Source organism: Narcine bancroftii, chromosome 5, assembly GCF_036971445.1.
Source record: "Narcine bancroftii isolate sNarBan1 chromosome 5, sNarBan1.hap1, whole genome shotgun sequence".
In the NCBI taxonomy this organism is placed as follows: domain Eukaryota; kingdom Metazoa; phylum Chordata; class Chondrichthyes; order Torpediniformes; family Narcinidae; genus Narcine; species Narcine bancroftii.
The window spans coordinates 58,795,704-58,814,147 of record NC_091473.1 but is presented as its reverse complement, the minus strand read 5'-3'; the positions used below and the strand labels follow the sequence as shown (position 1 = coordinate 58,814,147).

General features: G+C 36.8%; 1 long non-coding RNA gene across 1 annotated transcript; it reads left to right on the top strand.

The window, feature by feature from the left end:
- The first annotated feature begins 222 nt into the window (after positions 1-222).
- LOC138762684 (uncharacterized) lies at positions 223-17,622 on the top strand. The gene is made up of 3 exons (XR_011357053.1): positions 223-340; positions 2,800-3,040; positions 17,303-17,622. It is a non-coding gene; the product is annotated as an uncharacterized lncRNA (long non-coding RNA).
- Positions 17,623-18,444: the final 822 nt, after the last annotated feature.

The window sequence follows — 18,444 nt, the reverse complement described above, 5'->3', positions numbered from 1 at the left end:
ATAAAACAACATCACCATCAGAGAGAGAAAAAAAAAGCACAAATCAATTGGGTTTAATTTAGAATACCTAAAATAATCACAACTAATGCTGGACAACGTAATGGAGTAGTGGCCGGTAGGAGAATATCAGCCCTCTCCAGAAAAGAAGAAATAAAGTGAAGAAAATACAAAATTCAAAACATATTGTTTTAATTTTTTAATATTTTCTTTTATTAGACCTCCCAAGCAGTTTCTGCACCGATCTGTTCTTTGATCATTACCTGTGATGTGAGACATGGAAGAAAGCCTCTACTTCCTCAGGAGTTTGCAGAGGAGCTAGTGGAGTTGTTCAAGTGAACCGGTACGGACTTGAGGGGCCGACATGGCCTGTTTCCGTGCTGTAAACGGTTATATGGTTATATGGTTATATGACAGGAAATCACATAAATAGGTTCTGTCTAGGAAACATATATGATTGTAAAATTGTAAGGTGATTTTCTTGATCAGCAGCTCAAAACCCATAAAATCTACCCACAAGTGTTCAGGAAGCAAAATCTTCATTGTCCAGTGTTGTCAGTGACCGTGACATCAAATTATGCACAACTGATTCAGGGTCAACTAACATTTTCCCCAATTTAATTGAATGTACTTTATTTATCATAATTTTAACACTAAATTACAACCATGTAAAAGAAACAGAATCAAGGGAAATATTTCTGTGGAAAGTGATTTTGGCAGCAAACAGGATTGTTTTTATATATCAAGACATTGCCAAGTTTTAAATCTAGAGGCAAGAATTGAACCAAAGCAACTTTCCAAGAATTGGAGACTGGATGATTCTGTCAGTGCATACTCCTTGCTGGGATTTTAAAAAATACTGATCCATGCCTTGCTATCTTTCTATGGGCTTGTACCTTGAATGTTTATATCTTTGTTCAAAAGATGCCAATCTCAGTTTCAGCTATTCTCCAAAATAATGTAATTCTCCACATAACTGTGAAAAGAACCTCTCATTCTTTTAGTGACAAACTTTATATTGTTATTCCTCATCTATCCAAACCGAAATAATATATTTAATTATAAAATGTTTTAAAAATATAAAAAACTGTCATGTAATTTTTTTGTGAGTCAGCTCTCATATGGGTACTTTACAATCTTGCTGGCAATTTAGTGAGATGACATAAGGGCATTTTTCATCTCAATTTATAAATTATTGTTTCATCCAGTTGGGTCAGGACTAGGTCCCTAATTGCACTAAATTTTGGTGCCTCCCAATTCAGAAACTCTCTCATTGTTTGTTCATCATCCTCCAAAGGATCAGACCTCCCCACATTTTGATGAGCCCCAAAGAACAAAACGGACATTGAGAATTTACTGTAGAGAATTATTATCTTTCAGATCAATTTATCTCTCAAATAGTAATTTTTACTCTGGCTTATTTATCTGAGCTCCTCTGGACTATGATTTCAGGGATGTTTTCTCTGCTTTCAGTGAAGACAGACAAAATATTCATTCATTTGTTCTGGCATCTCCTTTGTCTCCAAAGCAATACCTTAATTTTCACAGACTTACATTCATTTTATCTAATATTTTTAATTTTACTTGTCTGTAAAAGATCTTACTGCCTCCCATTTAGCTTCTTCCATTTGATGGGTCTCCTTTGATGAATTCTGACATTTCTCAAAATACATTGAATGATGTTTTTTTTTTGCTACCTTTATCTTTGATCTAATACTATCTTTAGCTTTTCTTAGAAGTCACAGCTGAACCACCTTTCCTGTTGAGTTTTATTTTACTTTATGTTCAAATGCATGAGACTACACCATAGCTTTAGAACAAGCATTGATATTCAACTGTATTTTCCATAGAAAATAAAACAATACAGACTCAACTCAACTTTCACCAACATCTTGCCCGCAGTGAGCAGAGGGTCTTTACATCACAAAAGAATATTCTGGAAGTGGAAGTGAAAGTCAAACACAGCCAAAATCATGAAACTGGCTATTTGTTGGATCACTGAGTTACAATATCCTGTTTTGAATTATCTCAGAGTGAGGCTGGCTTTTATTCACCAGCTGACAAGGAAGCTGCCAAGATGAAACTGGTCTAGAATATTGGCAATGCAAGCTGGGGACCAGCAGTGCTTTCAACATTAGTGAAGGTTCTTATACACTTTTGAGGATAGGTAGAGCTTAAAAGTAACTATTTTTGATTCATTGATGACCAAGGGAGCAGGGCAAAGCAATACCTCATTGAAAAGCTTGAGTCAAACCTAGAAACTGAGCCTTGCATCATATTCCAACATTTCGGCAATCCTTTTGGTAGACCAGCAGATCAAAATAGGATGGCACCCAACTGCATTTTGTAGAGCTGCTATTTCACAGCCCCGTTGATCCTGGATCCATCCCTACCTCTTATGCTCTCTGTTTGGTGCTTGTACATTTTCTCTGTGATCATATGGGTTTCCTCCATATCGTCTAGTTTCCTTCCACATCCCAAAGACAGGCAATTTCATAGGTTACTTATCCACTATAAATTGAATGATAAATTCATTACCATTTACTTCCTAAGGATGCTGGCTGACTTGATGAGTTTCTTCAGCACATTTTTGTATTGCACTTGACCCTAGCATCTGCAGACTTTTAAGTTTGGTTCCCCATGTGCAGGTGAGAGAATTGGATATGAGGAGAATAAAGGATTAATTTTGGATAAGTGTGAATTGATGTTTGATGATGAACTCAGTAGGCAGAAGAGCCAATTTCTGTGTTGTACGATGACCAGAACCTAAGCCACATTTGGACCTGTGCATTTATCTTTTAGATTTTTCACATGGAGCCCCAAAGACTTTTGGAATATTGAAAAGAGCTCACAAGAAAGGCACAAATGTCCTATAAAAGGTTAAGTACAGACAATTCCTGGCCTTGACTTTCCATCAAGCACATGAGCAAGCCTTCAGAAGCATCTACACATATTGTGACATGCCTGGAGATTTGACCTGGAAGGCAAAGTTCAACATTGTCTTGTGTGCAGCTGTCATCACCTGGAGCCATTAATGAAATAGGTAACCCCTTGATGCCTAGCACCTAACAGTGAGGGAGTTTAGCACAATGATGATAATATTACGTGGATCAATCATCTCAACATAAAATTAGAGTTGTGACCTATGGTAGGCATAAGAAGAAGAAAGATGTATCCTTTTTTTCAAGTTTCACAGTTATTCCAACTATATTTCTCAATTTCTCTCCTCACTTAAACACTTTATTTGACCCACATCATTTCCTCTGGGCACTGCTTTTAATGTGGCTTCTAAAGTGAATATACCTGAAAAGAACATCTGTAAGTTTCCAGGATGTACAAGGCTTGAGATCCACCATGAGAACTCAATGTTTATATATTAATTTGGATTCAATTTCATTTGATTTTCAGTAGTAGGAAACATAATAAATAAGACCATGAATAGACCACCTGGCCCATTGAGCCTGTTCCATCATTCAATGAGATCATGGCTGACCTGATGATAGGCTCACTCATTAATTCCCTTAATTTCCAGTGACTACAGTCCCAGATGACTCACTCTCACCTCACTCTCTGGAATCAACCTGATGCACCTCCTCTCCAAAGCCTCCAAAGCTAGTACATCCTTCCTCAAATAAGGAGATCAGAACTGCACACTGTACTGTACTCCAGATGTCGCCTTACTAATGCTGCAACCTTATACAGTTACAGCATAACCTCCCTGTGTGTTAATTCAATCCCTCTAGCAATGAGAGCCAACATACCATTTGCCTTCTTGATAACCTGCTGCACCTGAAAACCAACCTTTTGTGATTCATGCACAAGCACTCCCAAATCCTTCTGCATGGCAGCATGCTGCAATCACTTGTCATTTAAATAATTCCATTTATCCTTCCAAAGTAGATAGCCTCACATTTGCTGAAATTGCACTCTGTCTGTCAAACCCTTGCTCATTCACTTCACCTATCTATATCTCTGCAGGCTCTCTATACCAGATGCACAATTTGATTTGCTACTCAATTTAGTGTATTCAGCAAACTTAGATACACTACAATCTGTCCTCTCATTCAGATTGTTAATGTATATTGTAAACCAAAATAAATAGCAAGAAATACAACCCCCCAAAACATTCCCCTCAGTATTGTTCTCCTAGATGTTTTATTATTTAATCTGAAACAACTAAATTTTTGATGGCCATCTGTACATTGATCAAATAATCAAAACCAACCTCTCAAAATAATTGAAAATTCTCTCTTTTTATATCTATTCTAAATATCTATTGTTAATCTAATAAAGATGGAAAGTATATTAAAGATTAGGTGTCAAAGTTGTGCAGAAATCCATTTGTTCTTTGGAGTGAATTGCTTCAATTAATTCTTCCTATTTATGGGGGAGTCACGTGATGCAGAAGATGTAGAATGTGGAATCCTAAATCTCCAGGGAAAATAGAAGAAAATGATTATTTAATTGAAATAAAGTGATTATAGACTGGTTAAATTTTTACCAAAGTTGATTCATATTGATCAAACAGGTTTTATAAAGAATAGATATGCTTCAGATAACATTTTGCGAGTGATTAGTTTGATTAATAGATTTCAACAATCTTTAGATCATTCGATGGTGATATCCTTAGATGCAAAAAAAGCATTCGATAGAGTTGAATGGAATTTTTTGTTTAAAGTTTTGGAGAAATTTAAGTTTGGTCCTTCTTTTATTGGTTGGATTAGGGATCTATATAGTAAACCAGTAGCTAGAGTATTGACGAATGGTTTGAATCTTTTAAGTTAACTCGATCAACTCGTCAAGGTTGTCCTTTATCACTAGCTTTATTTGCATTAGTGATTGAACCTTTAGCACAATTAATAAGACAAAATACACAGATACAAGGTATGAAAGTTTTAGATGAGGAGTATAAAATTAATTTATTTGTGATGATGTATTGGTGTATTTAATAAACCCAGCTCAGTCACTTTTGCATTTGAAGGAATGTTTAATACAATATGGATATCTTTCTGGATATAAAGTTAATTGGGAAAAAAGTGAAATATTACCAGTAAGTGAAGGAGATTATTCAGTTTATAAGAATATTATTAATTTGAAGTGGACTGATCGAATTAAATATCTGGGTATAATTTTGAATGTTCATTATCAATCTTTATATAAATTAAATGATGTTCCATTAATAAAAAAAATTAAAATTCATTTGATTAAATGGAAAGATTTACCTATTAATTTAATGGGAAGGATAAACACAATTAAGATGAATATCTTTCAGCGTATACAATATTTGTTTCAATCTATTCCGTTATTACTTGATAATTTATTTTTGAGATTTAATAGAATGGTTAGGGAGATTTATGGTGGGGTAAATTTTCGAGAGTAGCTTTGAATAAATTAACTTGGAAATATGAGTTGGGGGATTATGTTTACCACATTTTCAAAATTATTATGAGGCAGCCCAATTTAAATTTATTAGTTCATTGATGAATTTGGTACAGCCTCCTAGCTAAAATTGACATGGCAAGTATTTCTGAATTTGAAATACATCAATTTTTGTTTAGGTGGAATATGAATTTGTTACAACAATATAATGTGCCTATACTAAAACATTTAATGAAGTTATGGATAAAGTTATGGTTCTAGGGGTAAATCATTGGCTTTGACTCCATTGTATAATAATCAACTTATTTCTTTTCTCAATACATAATCAAAGTTTATTGCATTGGAGATTTAAAGGTGTGAAAAATTTGGGAGATTGTTTTAAAGAGGGTAAGTTTTTATCTTTTAATCAGATGAGGGAAGATTTTGGAATTCATAAGAATTCTTTATTTCTTTATTTCTTTATTTCTTTATTATCAAATTTGATCTTTGGTAAAATGTATGTTTGGTAGAGAGATTATTTTACCTAAAATGACTAAATTTGAGACTTTTCTTATGAAAGTACCAGAGAAAGGTTATATTTCATTTATGTATCAAATATTTCAGGATGGTATGGATAAAAAAGGTTGGGATAGATCTAAATTTAAATGGGAAGCGGATATTGGTTTTATTTTTTCTGAAGAGGATTGGTTAGATATCTGTTATGATAGTGTAACTAGATTGATAAATGCATGTTATGCAATGATTAATTACAATTTTTTACATCAATTATATTTGACACCTGAAAAATTTTTAAAAATATGGTTTTAATGAATCAGATTTGTGTTTTAGATGTGATGATACAGTTGGAACTTTTTTTCATGCTGTTTGGTCATGTATACATATACAATCTTTTTGGAAGAAAATTCAATCATTTTTAGAGTATCTGTATAAGATTAAAATAGTTTTAGATCCAACAGTATTTTTATTGGGTAGTTTGCAAACTTTGAAAAGCTTGGGATTAGATAAGTTTCAGCTTTCTTTTGTATATTTAGCTTTATCTGTAGCGAAAAAATGTATTGCTAGTACGTGGAAAGATTCAAATATGATTGATATTAATAGATGGCATAATGAGATGAAATATTGTTTAATAATGTAAAAATTATGTATGTTTTGCATGATAATTATATTTTTTTATTAATAAGTGGCTGTTATATTCTGAATATTTACATTTCAATTTACATTGATTAGATTTTAATATGTATATTTAACTTTTTAAAAAATATATATTTTTTAATTTTTTTATAGCTCTCCTTAGGAGAGTTGGTTGAAGGTGGGGGGGGGTGTGGGGGGTCTCTCTTTCTTCTTTTCTTTTTTCTTTTTTTATACATATATAAAAAATGTTCATGTTCATGTTTAATTGCTGTATAAGTCATATATTATTTGTTTTTTGAACAAATAAATAAAGTTTAAAATAAAGAGATTAAAATACAAAGGAAGAAAATAGAAAATTCCATTTACCTTTCAAAATGCCTGAAGAAAAGAATTGTTGTTGCTGGAGTGGATGAAGGTGTTGTTCCTAGATATGAAGAGAAGCCTTTGACGCAGAGATATCTCGCATCTGGAGTGGTGACCAGGGCCCATCAAGAGTTGATTTGCTGGGAGCAGCATGGAGTGTGACCAACCTCCGGGCTGTGGAAGATGGCGTCGGGCAAAGGAAAACAAATTCTTTAAGCAAAGTCAGAGTATCGAATTTGAGTGAGATGATTGATTTCAGTGTTGAATAAGCAATTGTTGTGGAACAAGGACAGAGAAGATTTGAAGAGGTTGCTTCAGTGCATGAAGATGATAAACAAGTTAAAAATTGAATCCAAGGCTACACAAAAGGATAAAGAGAACTCTGATGGTGATTTGCAAGAGACAGTATACAAAATGTGAAATTATATCAGAATAAAGTGGAAAGAAATAAAAGATTTAAGATCTGAGCTTAAGGATATGATTGAAAAGTACAACCAGTTATCAACAGGAACAAAAGGGTGAGGAAAATCAGGAAGTTATGAAGGTTCATCGAAAGCTTAAAAATGTGAAGGAAAAGCTGAAAAATTTGGAGACTGAAGTTAAGAAAGAAATTGTTCAGAGGAAGATAAATTCAGAAAAATTTGATAAGATGGAAAGTTTTAGTAGGAGGAAGAACATTAAAATTGTTGGTTTGGAGGAAAGAGAGGAAAAGCATGATTTGATTCAGTTCCTCCAAGGATAGATACCTAATGTTCTGGGGGTAAATCAATTTGAAAGTCCAATTGAAATTGGAAAAGCACAGAGCCCTCAGACCACGGCCACAATCAAATGAGAAACCTCACTTTATAACAATTAAATGTTCAAAATATCGAGACAAGGAAAAAATTTAAGCTTTAGCAGCAGAAAAAGTAAGAATAAAGTAAAGTTCACATGGTTCAAAGGTTTTCTTTTGATCCGGACATCACTACACAGCTGTTGGCAAAGAGGAGACAGTTTAATGAAGTCAAGAGAAGTCTTTGGGTGGCAAAAATAATTTTTTAATGGATTACAAACAGGCATTATATTTTGTGGTGTTACAGGGATCTGTGTTGTGTATTGGCCTATGTGTTGTGTGGCTTTATGTTAAAAAGTGACAATTTGCCTGAGAGAGCCAAGGTGAAGGTGGACTGCTGAGAGAGTGGGAGACGGACTGAGCATGAGCAGAAAATGATCTAAAAATTTCTGGACTTGGACGATAAACCACCACTGGGGGTGCTGTAAAATGGAAGAAGGGCCAGAACATGAGTCATGGTCTGGAAAATAGTTTAGAATGTTGGGATTTCAAAAAGGATGAACATTCCAAAGGTAGCCAGAAGGATCCCGACCAAGCCAGTGGTTCCTCTCTCTGCAAGCAACACGACAACATTGAATTTTGTGCTCTCTCTCGCACTCAAAGATCTTTTGTCTTCAGTTTACAAAACAAACTGAATTTTATTTATGATCTTTGCTTCGGTTAAGATGGAAGTTTTGTGAGTCTTGTGTGTTTTGTGTCTAAGTTTTTATGTGGGCTGGTTGGATATATAACTTAGACTTTAATTACGTATGTTATATTTAGGCTGGGGAATTTATTAGTGTTACACTGTTATAGGAATTTACATAGTAACCAGTGGGCATTGTTATAAAAGGGGGGATTTTGAATTAAAGTTTGAAGTTGATATATTTTGTTAATAAAGTAATTGTTCATCTTTACCTCTGTGTGATATGCCTTCTTTGTGGTTGCTCGTTTGATCTTGTAACAGTCAAAACTCTGCCTTTTAATAGGCCAAGTAAATGAGAAGGAATTATTTGGAATGAGACAATGGACGAGTAAATTAGAGACTCTGATCTGGGTTAACACCTGGGAGATGAAGGGTGCCAGAATCCATCAGCTGCTGCTCATAGCCTCATTTGTGGCAATGAACCACATCCCACATGATAGAGAGGGGTGATACCATATTCTTTAGTGCTAGTAGGGGGGGATTCTACTACTCTATATCTATGTTTGGAGTTATATTGATTACATTGATGTTTTATTTTACTTCAGAGAATTGATTCAATACGGAATTTAAATTGGATGATGGAAGAGATGTGAGATTCTTAATGGATATTTGATTAATTAGGATTAATATTAGATATATTGGAATTTAATACTTAGAATTGATTTAAAATATAAGAGGTCTAATTGAAATCGGAAATACTCATAGAGGTCTCAGACCATGGCCATAATCAAATCAGATTTAGTGGAAACTTTGCCTTTTAATTGGCTGAGTAAATGAGAAGGAATTATTTGGATTGAGGTAATGGACGAGTAAATTAGAGACTTTGTTCTGATGTAACATTTGGGAGATGAAGGGTGCTGGAGTCTTTCGGCTGCTGTTTAATGGCTCGTTTGTGGCAATGAGTTACATCTCGTATGATAGAGGAGGGTGGTGGTATTTTTTAATGCCACAGATGGAGATTTATTATTAAATATATCTTTATGCATGGAGATATATTGATGTTTTACTTTAGAGAATTGATTTGTCACCATTTAAATTGGATGATGGAAGAGATATGAGACTCTTAGTAGATAATGATTAATTAGGATTAATATTAGATATATTGAAATTTAATATTTAGAATTGATTTAAAACATAAGATTTGCATATTTGGTATGTTATAATGTGTTGGTTTATGTAATCTTTATAAATTTTTAAAATATCCATTCCTTTTTTTCTTTCTCTTCAAGTTTCCTTTTTTTTTAAGGAGGGGGTTTAGGTCTTTTCTTTTTTTTCTTTGGCGAAGATTGGGTGGATTGTGGGGGCTTAGTAATAAAAAAAATTCTTCCTATTTATAGTCATAATCTCTACAAAGTAAAAAACATTTACACAATCCAGCTCAACTCAAAATGAACACTTTAAAATCAACTTTTGATATATTTTCTAACATTTTTCAGGTAGAGCCGATCCCAATATATATTTACCTTAATCCCCAAGTAGACTATCAATATAGCAAGACAATAAAAATTGCATAATGTTAAAGGAACTAAGTCACCCTGCAAATCTTACATCCAGTACCCTGACGGCCATGAGGATACAGGACCAGGCGCTTACCGGAAACACCCACTCACAACCCCCATCCTGTCCCCGACCACCACATACACTCACATCATCCCCTACGGGGACTTGGTGCAGGCTACCTGCACAGTTCAAAGAGGCAGAGGAAGCCACCTGACTGGCTAAACCTCTAGGACTGGGTTTTGTTTCTTTAAGGAGGTGGTGAATGTGGTGATATGTATATAGTGTTCTGTGCTGTCTTGTGTATAAGTGGATGGCCTGCCCACTGAGAACTTGATCCCTGTAACCCATCCCCCTGTGACCTGGCCATAAAGTTCGACCACCCCTTCCATTCATTCAAGCACATGGAGTTGGGCCAGCTGAAATCCAATGTGTATTAAAGCCAATCGTTCCTCTCTCCGTCTTTGGATCATTAATAGTGCGTATCAACTATGCAAAATAATTTTGGAAGTCTGTACTCACAAACTGTAACTGAACATCTCCAAATCCTTAAAACAATAATAGATTCTCAAACAGTCTCAAATACTTTCTCCTTATTAGAGCTTTCTCGGTCCTTTCTACTTTGCTCTTCTCTGTATTAAATAGGACTTGATCATGGCTAGGGGTTCATGAGGAATTTTACGATAGGTTTGAACATCCAATTGTAAAATGCTCACCTTCCACTTACTTTCTGCTGAACAATGACTATTGGAGATTAGTAAATCAGTAGGAATTAAATGTTATTAAACAAGCACATCTGTAAACACTGTGGTCGGGTGCAATACACATATGTGCTTAAGAAAATAGCATCCTGAAATTTATGGAAAAGCTACAACTTTCTCTTGATTCAACAGCAATTTATTAATTACCAAATTGATTAATTATTCCCTGAAATGTAACACTTTTGGGTGGAGGTTATTTCTTTTGCCTGAGAACTGCAAGTGCAGCAATAGCATTTCCAAATTTTTGGATTCCACATTGAATGTAGCCTGAACAAATAATGATAAAGGTTCCCCACCCTAAACATTGATGGACCATATTCACCCGTGAATGGTTCCAGGCCTGTTGAGGTCCTCCAGCAGCTCAATGTTTGCTCAAGATTCTAGCATCTGCAGTTATTGTGTTTCCACAGAAAAGGTTAAAGGTTAAAGGTGCCATTATTGTCACGTGACACTACATTTTGAATATAGCATAAATTAAATTTTTTAACTTCTGTCTACTGTAAGGCAGACAGAGAGTCGTCACTTTGTCCAGTATCCCTCACAGAAACCTACAGCACCCTGAGCTCCCAGAACTGAGTCTGCTTAGCTTGGAGGGGAGATGCCCAGGAACACCAGGCACATAGAGACTGGGTTTGCTCACAGACCCAGGATATCTTACCTGTATTTTCTAAAAATAATGTGACAGATAAGACTAATTCCAGTTTTAACTCTGGCATTTAAGGTCACTGTAAAATATTAATCAGATAAATGCAAGCAGGCACAGAAAATCCTATAACAGATTTGAACATGATGAACAAAACCATTTTCCCAGTAACAAAGTGGAACTCACATTTTGTATTGCAACCAGTCAGTTCCCCTTTTTTGAGACTTACAGCTATTGTCTTGAAAAATCAATTTGCATATAAGAGAGTGATGTCAAAATAGTGCGTGGGTCATGATGGTTGTGGTGCATTGGGAATTTGGAATTGTCACTTCGTAGAATGCATTCATGTTAGTGGCAAAGAATGATTGAATTTGGTGGGTGTTTGGGAGTTTTGTTTGATTTACTGTGGGGAGCCAAAGCCAAAAAAATACAAAGCATTTTCAGTAGGGTGAGAAATGGATATTATGACCTGCAAAAAAATCCATTTGAAGTTGCACCAGCAAGGACCTTCAGCCACCCACCTCAAAACATTGATGAAATGTTTGTAATCAGGCAGGAAACAGCCCATTGCGCTAACAGTACTCTAAGGCAGGTGCAGAGTGAGATAATTTCAGAAGAAAGGAAGTGCTCTGGATTTAGTGACATGATGACATTGCTTATCTCTGCAATTGGGGAAAGCTGACTACTCGGGTATCGGCATGTGAAAAAATTCCAGTGTATGTCCTGTATTAATTCCTGAAAATCAAAACTTTGCAGAACACAACTTTATCATTTGTTGGCCAAACAATTTTAATGCACTTTATTGAAGAAAGATGTGTCTTTTCTCTCATAGTATCTTTCGCAAACTTAAAATGGCAGAGTCAGAGGTAGGAACCAATGCAAGAAACAATGCATGATTTAACTGAGGCCACAAATGTTTAATTTAATTTATTTTAGACATACAGAGCGGTAACAGGTCTCTTCAGCCTATGAGCCCATGCAGCCCAATTACACCCAATTAACCTACAACCCCCGGTATATTTTGAATGGTGGGAGGAAACCGCAGCCCCCGTGAAAAGCCACGCAGTCACGGGAAGAACAAACAATTCCAACTCTGTACAGAGAACACAGGATTCGAACCCTAGTCTCGATCGCTGGGACCGTAACGGCATTGTGCTAACCACTGAGCTAACTGTGCAGGAAATGTGCCAGCAAAATTGCACACAGCAAGATTTATGAGATGATACCCAGGAATATAATTTGTGGGATGGATATCAACTGAGGATATCAGCTCAGTAATGCAAGCAACCCTTTACATCTTCAAGTTAGCAGATTATCCCTCAGTTTAATATTTGATCCATTGGCAGTTCCAACAAGCAAAGTGCTGAAGATACTGGAAATCAATAACCAAATGGAAAATGCAGGTCTGACAGTGGATGGGGTCACCATTGGCAAAAGCCAGTTCTTATTGCTACCAAGTCATGGCGATATGCAATTTGGAGATGAAAATGCTATTTGTATCTTTAAGGTGAGAGACTCACCTCCATATATGCCATTCAATTGTAAGCAGATCTTCTCCACTGCCTACATTCTGACTGATGTATTTCCCTATCAGGTGGCCTAAACACCGCCTTGTAAAGCTGTATAATCTCCCCCCTTGTGGCTAAAGATATACTCACCTGAATGCGCCATGCTCCGCTGACACACCTAAATGTGCAGCTGCTGTAAGTGGCAGCCTAGGGGGGGGGGGGGGGGGGGGGGTGGGGTGATGACACTCTTAGCCAGCAACCCAACTCCCCGCTTCCTAAAAGCACTCCAACCGCTACCTGGCAGCCCCCCTGCCCTGCTACCTGACAGACTCTGCCACACTGGGGAGGGGAGTTCGGCGGGGGCTGTTAGGGCAGTGTCAACCAGCAGGGATGTCAGGACAGAGGCAGCCGGTGGGGGTTGTCGGGGCAGGGGTGGCCGGCAGGGAACATCAGGTGGCAGCCAGCATGGGCTGTCACAGCCTGGCTGGGCACTCCTGCACTGGGGCTGCTCTCTGCAGCTCAGAACGTGACATAGCAATGGCTGTCCTCCCTACTCATAATCCCCCATGCAGCTGGAACTGTTGTGGATATAACAGAGCAGTTCGACCTGCGTGAGGGGATTATGGGTAGGGAAGATGGCCATTGCTCTTCTGTGTTTTGAGCCACAGAGAGCAGCTCTGAAGGCCAAAACAGCCCATGTCAGCAATCCCGGCCCACACCGGCTGCCCCTTGACGGTCCCTGCTGTCCCGACCGCTCCCACTGCACTGCTGCCCCAACTCCCCCCTGCCACCCTGACTGCCCCCACCGCCCCGATGGAGGAAGAAAGGGAAGTGGGGAGATGGGTTGCGAGCTGACGGCATCATTAGTCTGACCCCAAACAGGCACCTAGTGCAGCTGCCAATTCAGATTGATCGACGGAGGGCTGCACTGCAGAGATTATCCCTCTCGGAGATGGGTTGGATTATGCGACTCAGAGACCGCCTCCGCACATTCAGAGAGGTAGGTCTTTATGCGCTTTGGCGGATTTTTTCTGCCTATATATCCCGAGTTTTTGCCTATCTGAAATGGCCTTTTGTTAACCTCTTTATTAATTGGGCGTGGCATTGCCACAAGCATTTGCATTTCCTAGAGCTGCTAATTATCTGACTCTGTGAAAGCCATAGAAAGAATACAAAATGTCTTAGCCACAATTCCCACTTCATCTCAAATAGTGCAACTTAATTAAGGTTTTTTTTCTCTATCATCAAGGTTCAATTAGTCTATGGAACATTGTGTTTATTTTAATCAAGTGAATCACTTGGATAATTACAATATATTTTTCTCTGTTTAGAAAAATAGAAATTGCTCAATGAAGGAAGACCCCAGTCCTTTGCATTCCTTTCATTCCTGACTTGTGTCACCCTCTTGACAGTGTGCAGCAGAACTAGAGATAGATGAGGAAATATACAGCTTTGTAAACCACTGTCACTTGTCTCTCCCAAGGAAGTAATACTTGCCAGAAACTCATAGTCACACAGGGCTGGAGACAAAGGTTTAACATATGAGCAAAAGGAATAAAGAGGTTGTATGGAAAATATATTTATCTCAAAGAATAATCAGAAACTTGAATTCATTCTCTCTAAAATTACTCTGTGCTTTCATAAAGGAATTTAAATAGCACTTGTGAAAGAGTCATTTGCAGGCTTTTTGAGGAGGTTCAAGATTGCGTTACTGATGAGATTATTTTATTGGAAACCAGCATCAACTCATTGGGTAGCTTCTATGCCATAATAATTACCTGATTCAAATTACAACTCAGACTATTCATGTTTTGCACTCTAGAGCCTCTTTCACACTTGCCAGTGATCCCAGGAATTCAAACGCCAATCGGCCTTTAATGTGACAAATATGAAAGCAAAATCTGCTCAACGCTGGCGTCAGATGATGTCATCTCATGCTGGGGATTGCTGGCCTTGACCCCTAGTGCAATCCCCGGCATCTGCAGACACCGATGTGAGATCAGGCAAGTGTGAAACAGGCAACAAACTTGCAGGCACTTCCTATTAAAGGTAGAACAGACCAAATGCTGGGGATAAACCCTTGCAAATGTGAAAGCGTTCAGTGTCCCAGTTAGGAGTAGTCTAGTGTGAAAGGCCAAATGCCCATTCCTATCCTGAGACATTGAATGGGCAATTTACTGGGATGCAAGTGTGAAAGGGGCTTAATTATAGTAAATTCTGACAGAAACCTATCTGAATGCCATCTGAAGGAACTCATTTATCGTTTCCATATTTACGTGCAAAGTTTGAGATTACCCATATGTTCACTGGAGCATTATTAACACAGATTAGTTCTGATTTATCCCTGAAAGTACAGGCATGTCTTCTGTGTTTAATGTCTTGATCAAAGGTTTACATAGAAAAAGTATCTTGAGGAAGAGCAATAATTTGTTTTCTCTCAAATATTTGTCCTGAAGGAGCTGTGGGAATAGTTTTCATTGAAAGTCATTGGTATTTGTCTTGGGAAGTTGGGATAACTGGGGACAGTTCCTTTTTTTTCCCTTTTTTATTTATAGATCCCATACAATCAATTGCATAATCAATTAATTATTCATGGCTTTTACAAATTTAAAAAGGAAAATAGTAAGAAAAATAAAAAAATAAAAAATAAGCTCCCCCAATCCACCCAATCCCCCCAGAAACCCTAAGAAAAAGAGAAAAGACTTAAACCTCCCCAAAAAAATGGAATGGATGTAGCCACGCGCTATTCAAAAGAAGACACATACACGTAGTGTAGTTAGGTTAAGCTCTAAGTTTTATTGTGTCTCATTTTATTATGTAAACCAACATATTATAGGAAATTCAAATATCTAAATCTTATATTTGAACTCATTTCTAAAAATTAAATTTCAATAGATCCAATATTAATCCTAATTAATCATATCTCTTCCATCATCCAATTTAAAATTCAGCGTTGAATCAATTTTCTAAAGTAATCTAAAACATCAATATAATCAATACAACTCCATTCATAGACATATATTAATAGTATAATCCCCCCATATTGGTGCTGAAGAATAAAGCACTACCCTCCTCTATCGTGTGGGATGTGGCTCATTGCCCATGAACAGCGGCCGATGGACTGCGACACCCTTCACCTCCCAGGTGTTAAATCAGAACAAAGTCTCTAATTTACTCATCCATTACCTCATTCCAAATAATTCCCTCTCATTTTCTCGGCCTATTAAAGGCAAATTTTCCACAAAATCTAATGCCTGTTTGTAATCAATAAAACATTTATGTTTGCCATCCGGTAATACAATCTTCATTAGCACTGGGTAATGTTACTTAAACTTGTATCCCTTTTCCCAAATATATTTTGTTTACTTCATTAAATTGTCTCCTCTTAGCCAACAGCTGTGTGAAAATTTCTTGAATAAAAGAAAACCTTTAAACCATGATATTCATGTGGCCTTTTCTTTATTCTTACTTTTTCTGCTGCTAAGGCTAAAATCTTTTCCTTAGCCTTGATATTTTGAACACTTAATTACTATAGAGCAAAGTTTCTCATTTGATTGCAGCCGTGGTCTGAGGGCTCCGTGCTGTTTCAATTTCAATTGAACCTTCAAATTGATTTACCCCAAGAACCTTAGCTGGAGGAACTGAATCATGTCGTGCTTTTCTTCTCCTTCCTCCAAACCAACAATTATAATGTTCTTCCTCCTACTAAAATTTTTCATCTTATCAATTTTTTCATAATTAATCTCCCTCTCAACAATTTCTTCCTTAACTTCAGACTCCAATTTTTCCAGCTTCTCTTTTACATTTTCAACCTTTCGTTGAATTTTCGTAATTTCCTGATTTTCCTCACCCTTTCGTTCTTGTAGTCGCATCATGTTTGTTGATAAAGGCTTGCATTTTTTATTCATATCCTTAACCTCACATCTTAAATATTTTATTGCTTTTTGCATTTTCTTCATGTGATTCCACATTTCCCATACCGTCTCTTGTAATTCACCTCAGATGTCCTCTTTATCCTTCTGTATAGACTTAGATTCATATTTATCATGTTTAATATCTTCATATACTGAAGTAGTTTCTTCATATCTTATTCCCTCTTGTTCTTGTTGCATACTTTCTTACAAGATTTTTTTTTCTCAAATCCTTCATAAATTTACAAAACTGTGAAGAACCTTCTTGTCGTCCCTGCAATCAATCATCTCACTCGAATTCGATGATCTCTCCTTGCTTAAAGGATCTGCTTTCCTTGGCCCGGCGCCATCTTCCCCAGTCCGCAGGCTGGTCAGACTTGCTGCTGTTCCTAGCAACTCAAATCTCTGTCAAGCTCCAGGACTTCTCTGGATCAAAGACCTTTCTTCATATTTAAGAGCAACACCTTCAACCATTCCAGCAATCATAATTCTTTTCTCTGGAGGCTTTTTAAAAGGTAAATGATCTTATAGTCTTCCTTCATATTTTAATCTATGTTTACTTCATTTAGATAATCATTTTGTTCTGTTTTCCCAGGATGCAATGTCCTACATCCACCTTGTCACATGACTTCCCCAAATTGGACAATTCTTCAACAAGACCCCAGCCATCGGCATCTTCTGGATTTCTTGGTCCCTTTAAGGATTGGGTGCCACATCTTGTACAGGATCATGCTGTGACTTTCCTTACATCAATCAGTATTAATGAAGCTGTTGCCTTAGCCCAGGGGTTGGCAATCTTCAGCATTAAAAGAGCTATTTGGGCCAAAAAAAACCCATCTGGAGCCGCAAAACCAGTTTGATCCCTAAAATGAAGAAAACACCGCATATATAGTTTCATTACACTTGTGCTATGTATATAAGGACTATAATTTGTTACATTTATGAAATAAAGGAACTACAAACAGAAAACGATTGACATTTTATTTCTGTTTGTGACAAAGCAAAACAAATTCTTTTTAACTCTTAAAAAAAAGATACTGGCACGTATAAGTTACAAATAAAATACACAATGCAGGCCTGTTTAAGTCCATCCCTTATTTGTGGAATTTTTAAAAAAAGAAATATTCACTTTAATTAAAGAGAGCAAACAAAAAAAATGTCAGTTTTTATTTTATTCTGAAGGTTGCCGTCATCCGTTGGTTTCCTTAGTCAACCGCCAACCTAAATATAAAACACAACTACATCATTTCAGGGTCCAATATAAAAATACATATTTGCAAAATAATAACTCATTAAGTGATTTCTTTCACCCGGATAATGTGACTTCTGCTCCTGAACCTCACTGCACAGCTGATCAATATTAACTCTAGCGAACAGTGTAATTGATCTGATCAAGTGTAAGACATCACTTTGATCTTCACACAGGATTGCATGCTGTCATCTGTGAGGCACGAGCGATGTTTGCTTTTTATGAAATTCATGCTTGAGAAAACCTGCTTGCATAGGTATGTAGATCCAAAGATCGATAGGACTCTGAAAGCATATTTTTTTCATGTTCATATAAGTGTCAGGAATTGAATTCCATGTTTCAAACACAAGTTTGTCCGGTTTGGGGAGGTTTTCAATTTCACTCCATTTGTGCTTCTGAGCAAGAATGGTCTTCTGACGAGCAACATCTTCAAGATCAGCTGTCAAGCTTCTGAACTTAGACACCCATAAGTCTTAGTCAGCTATATC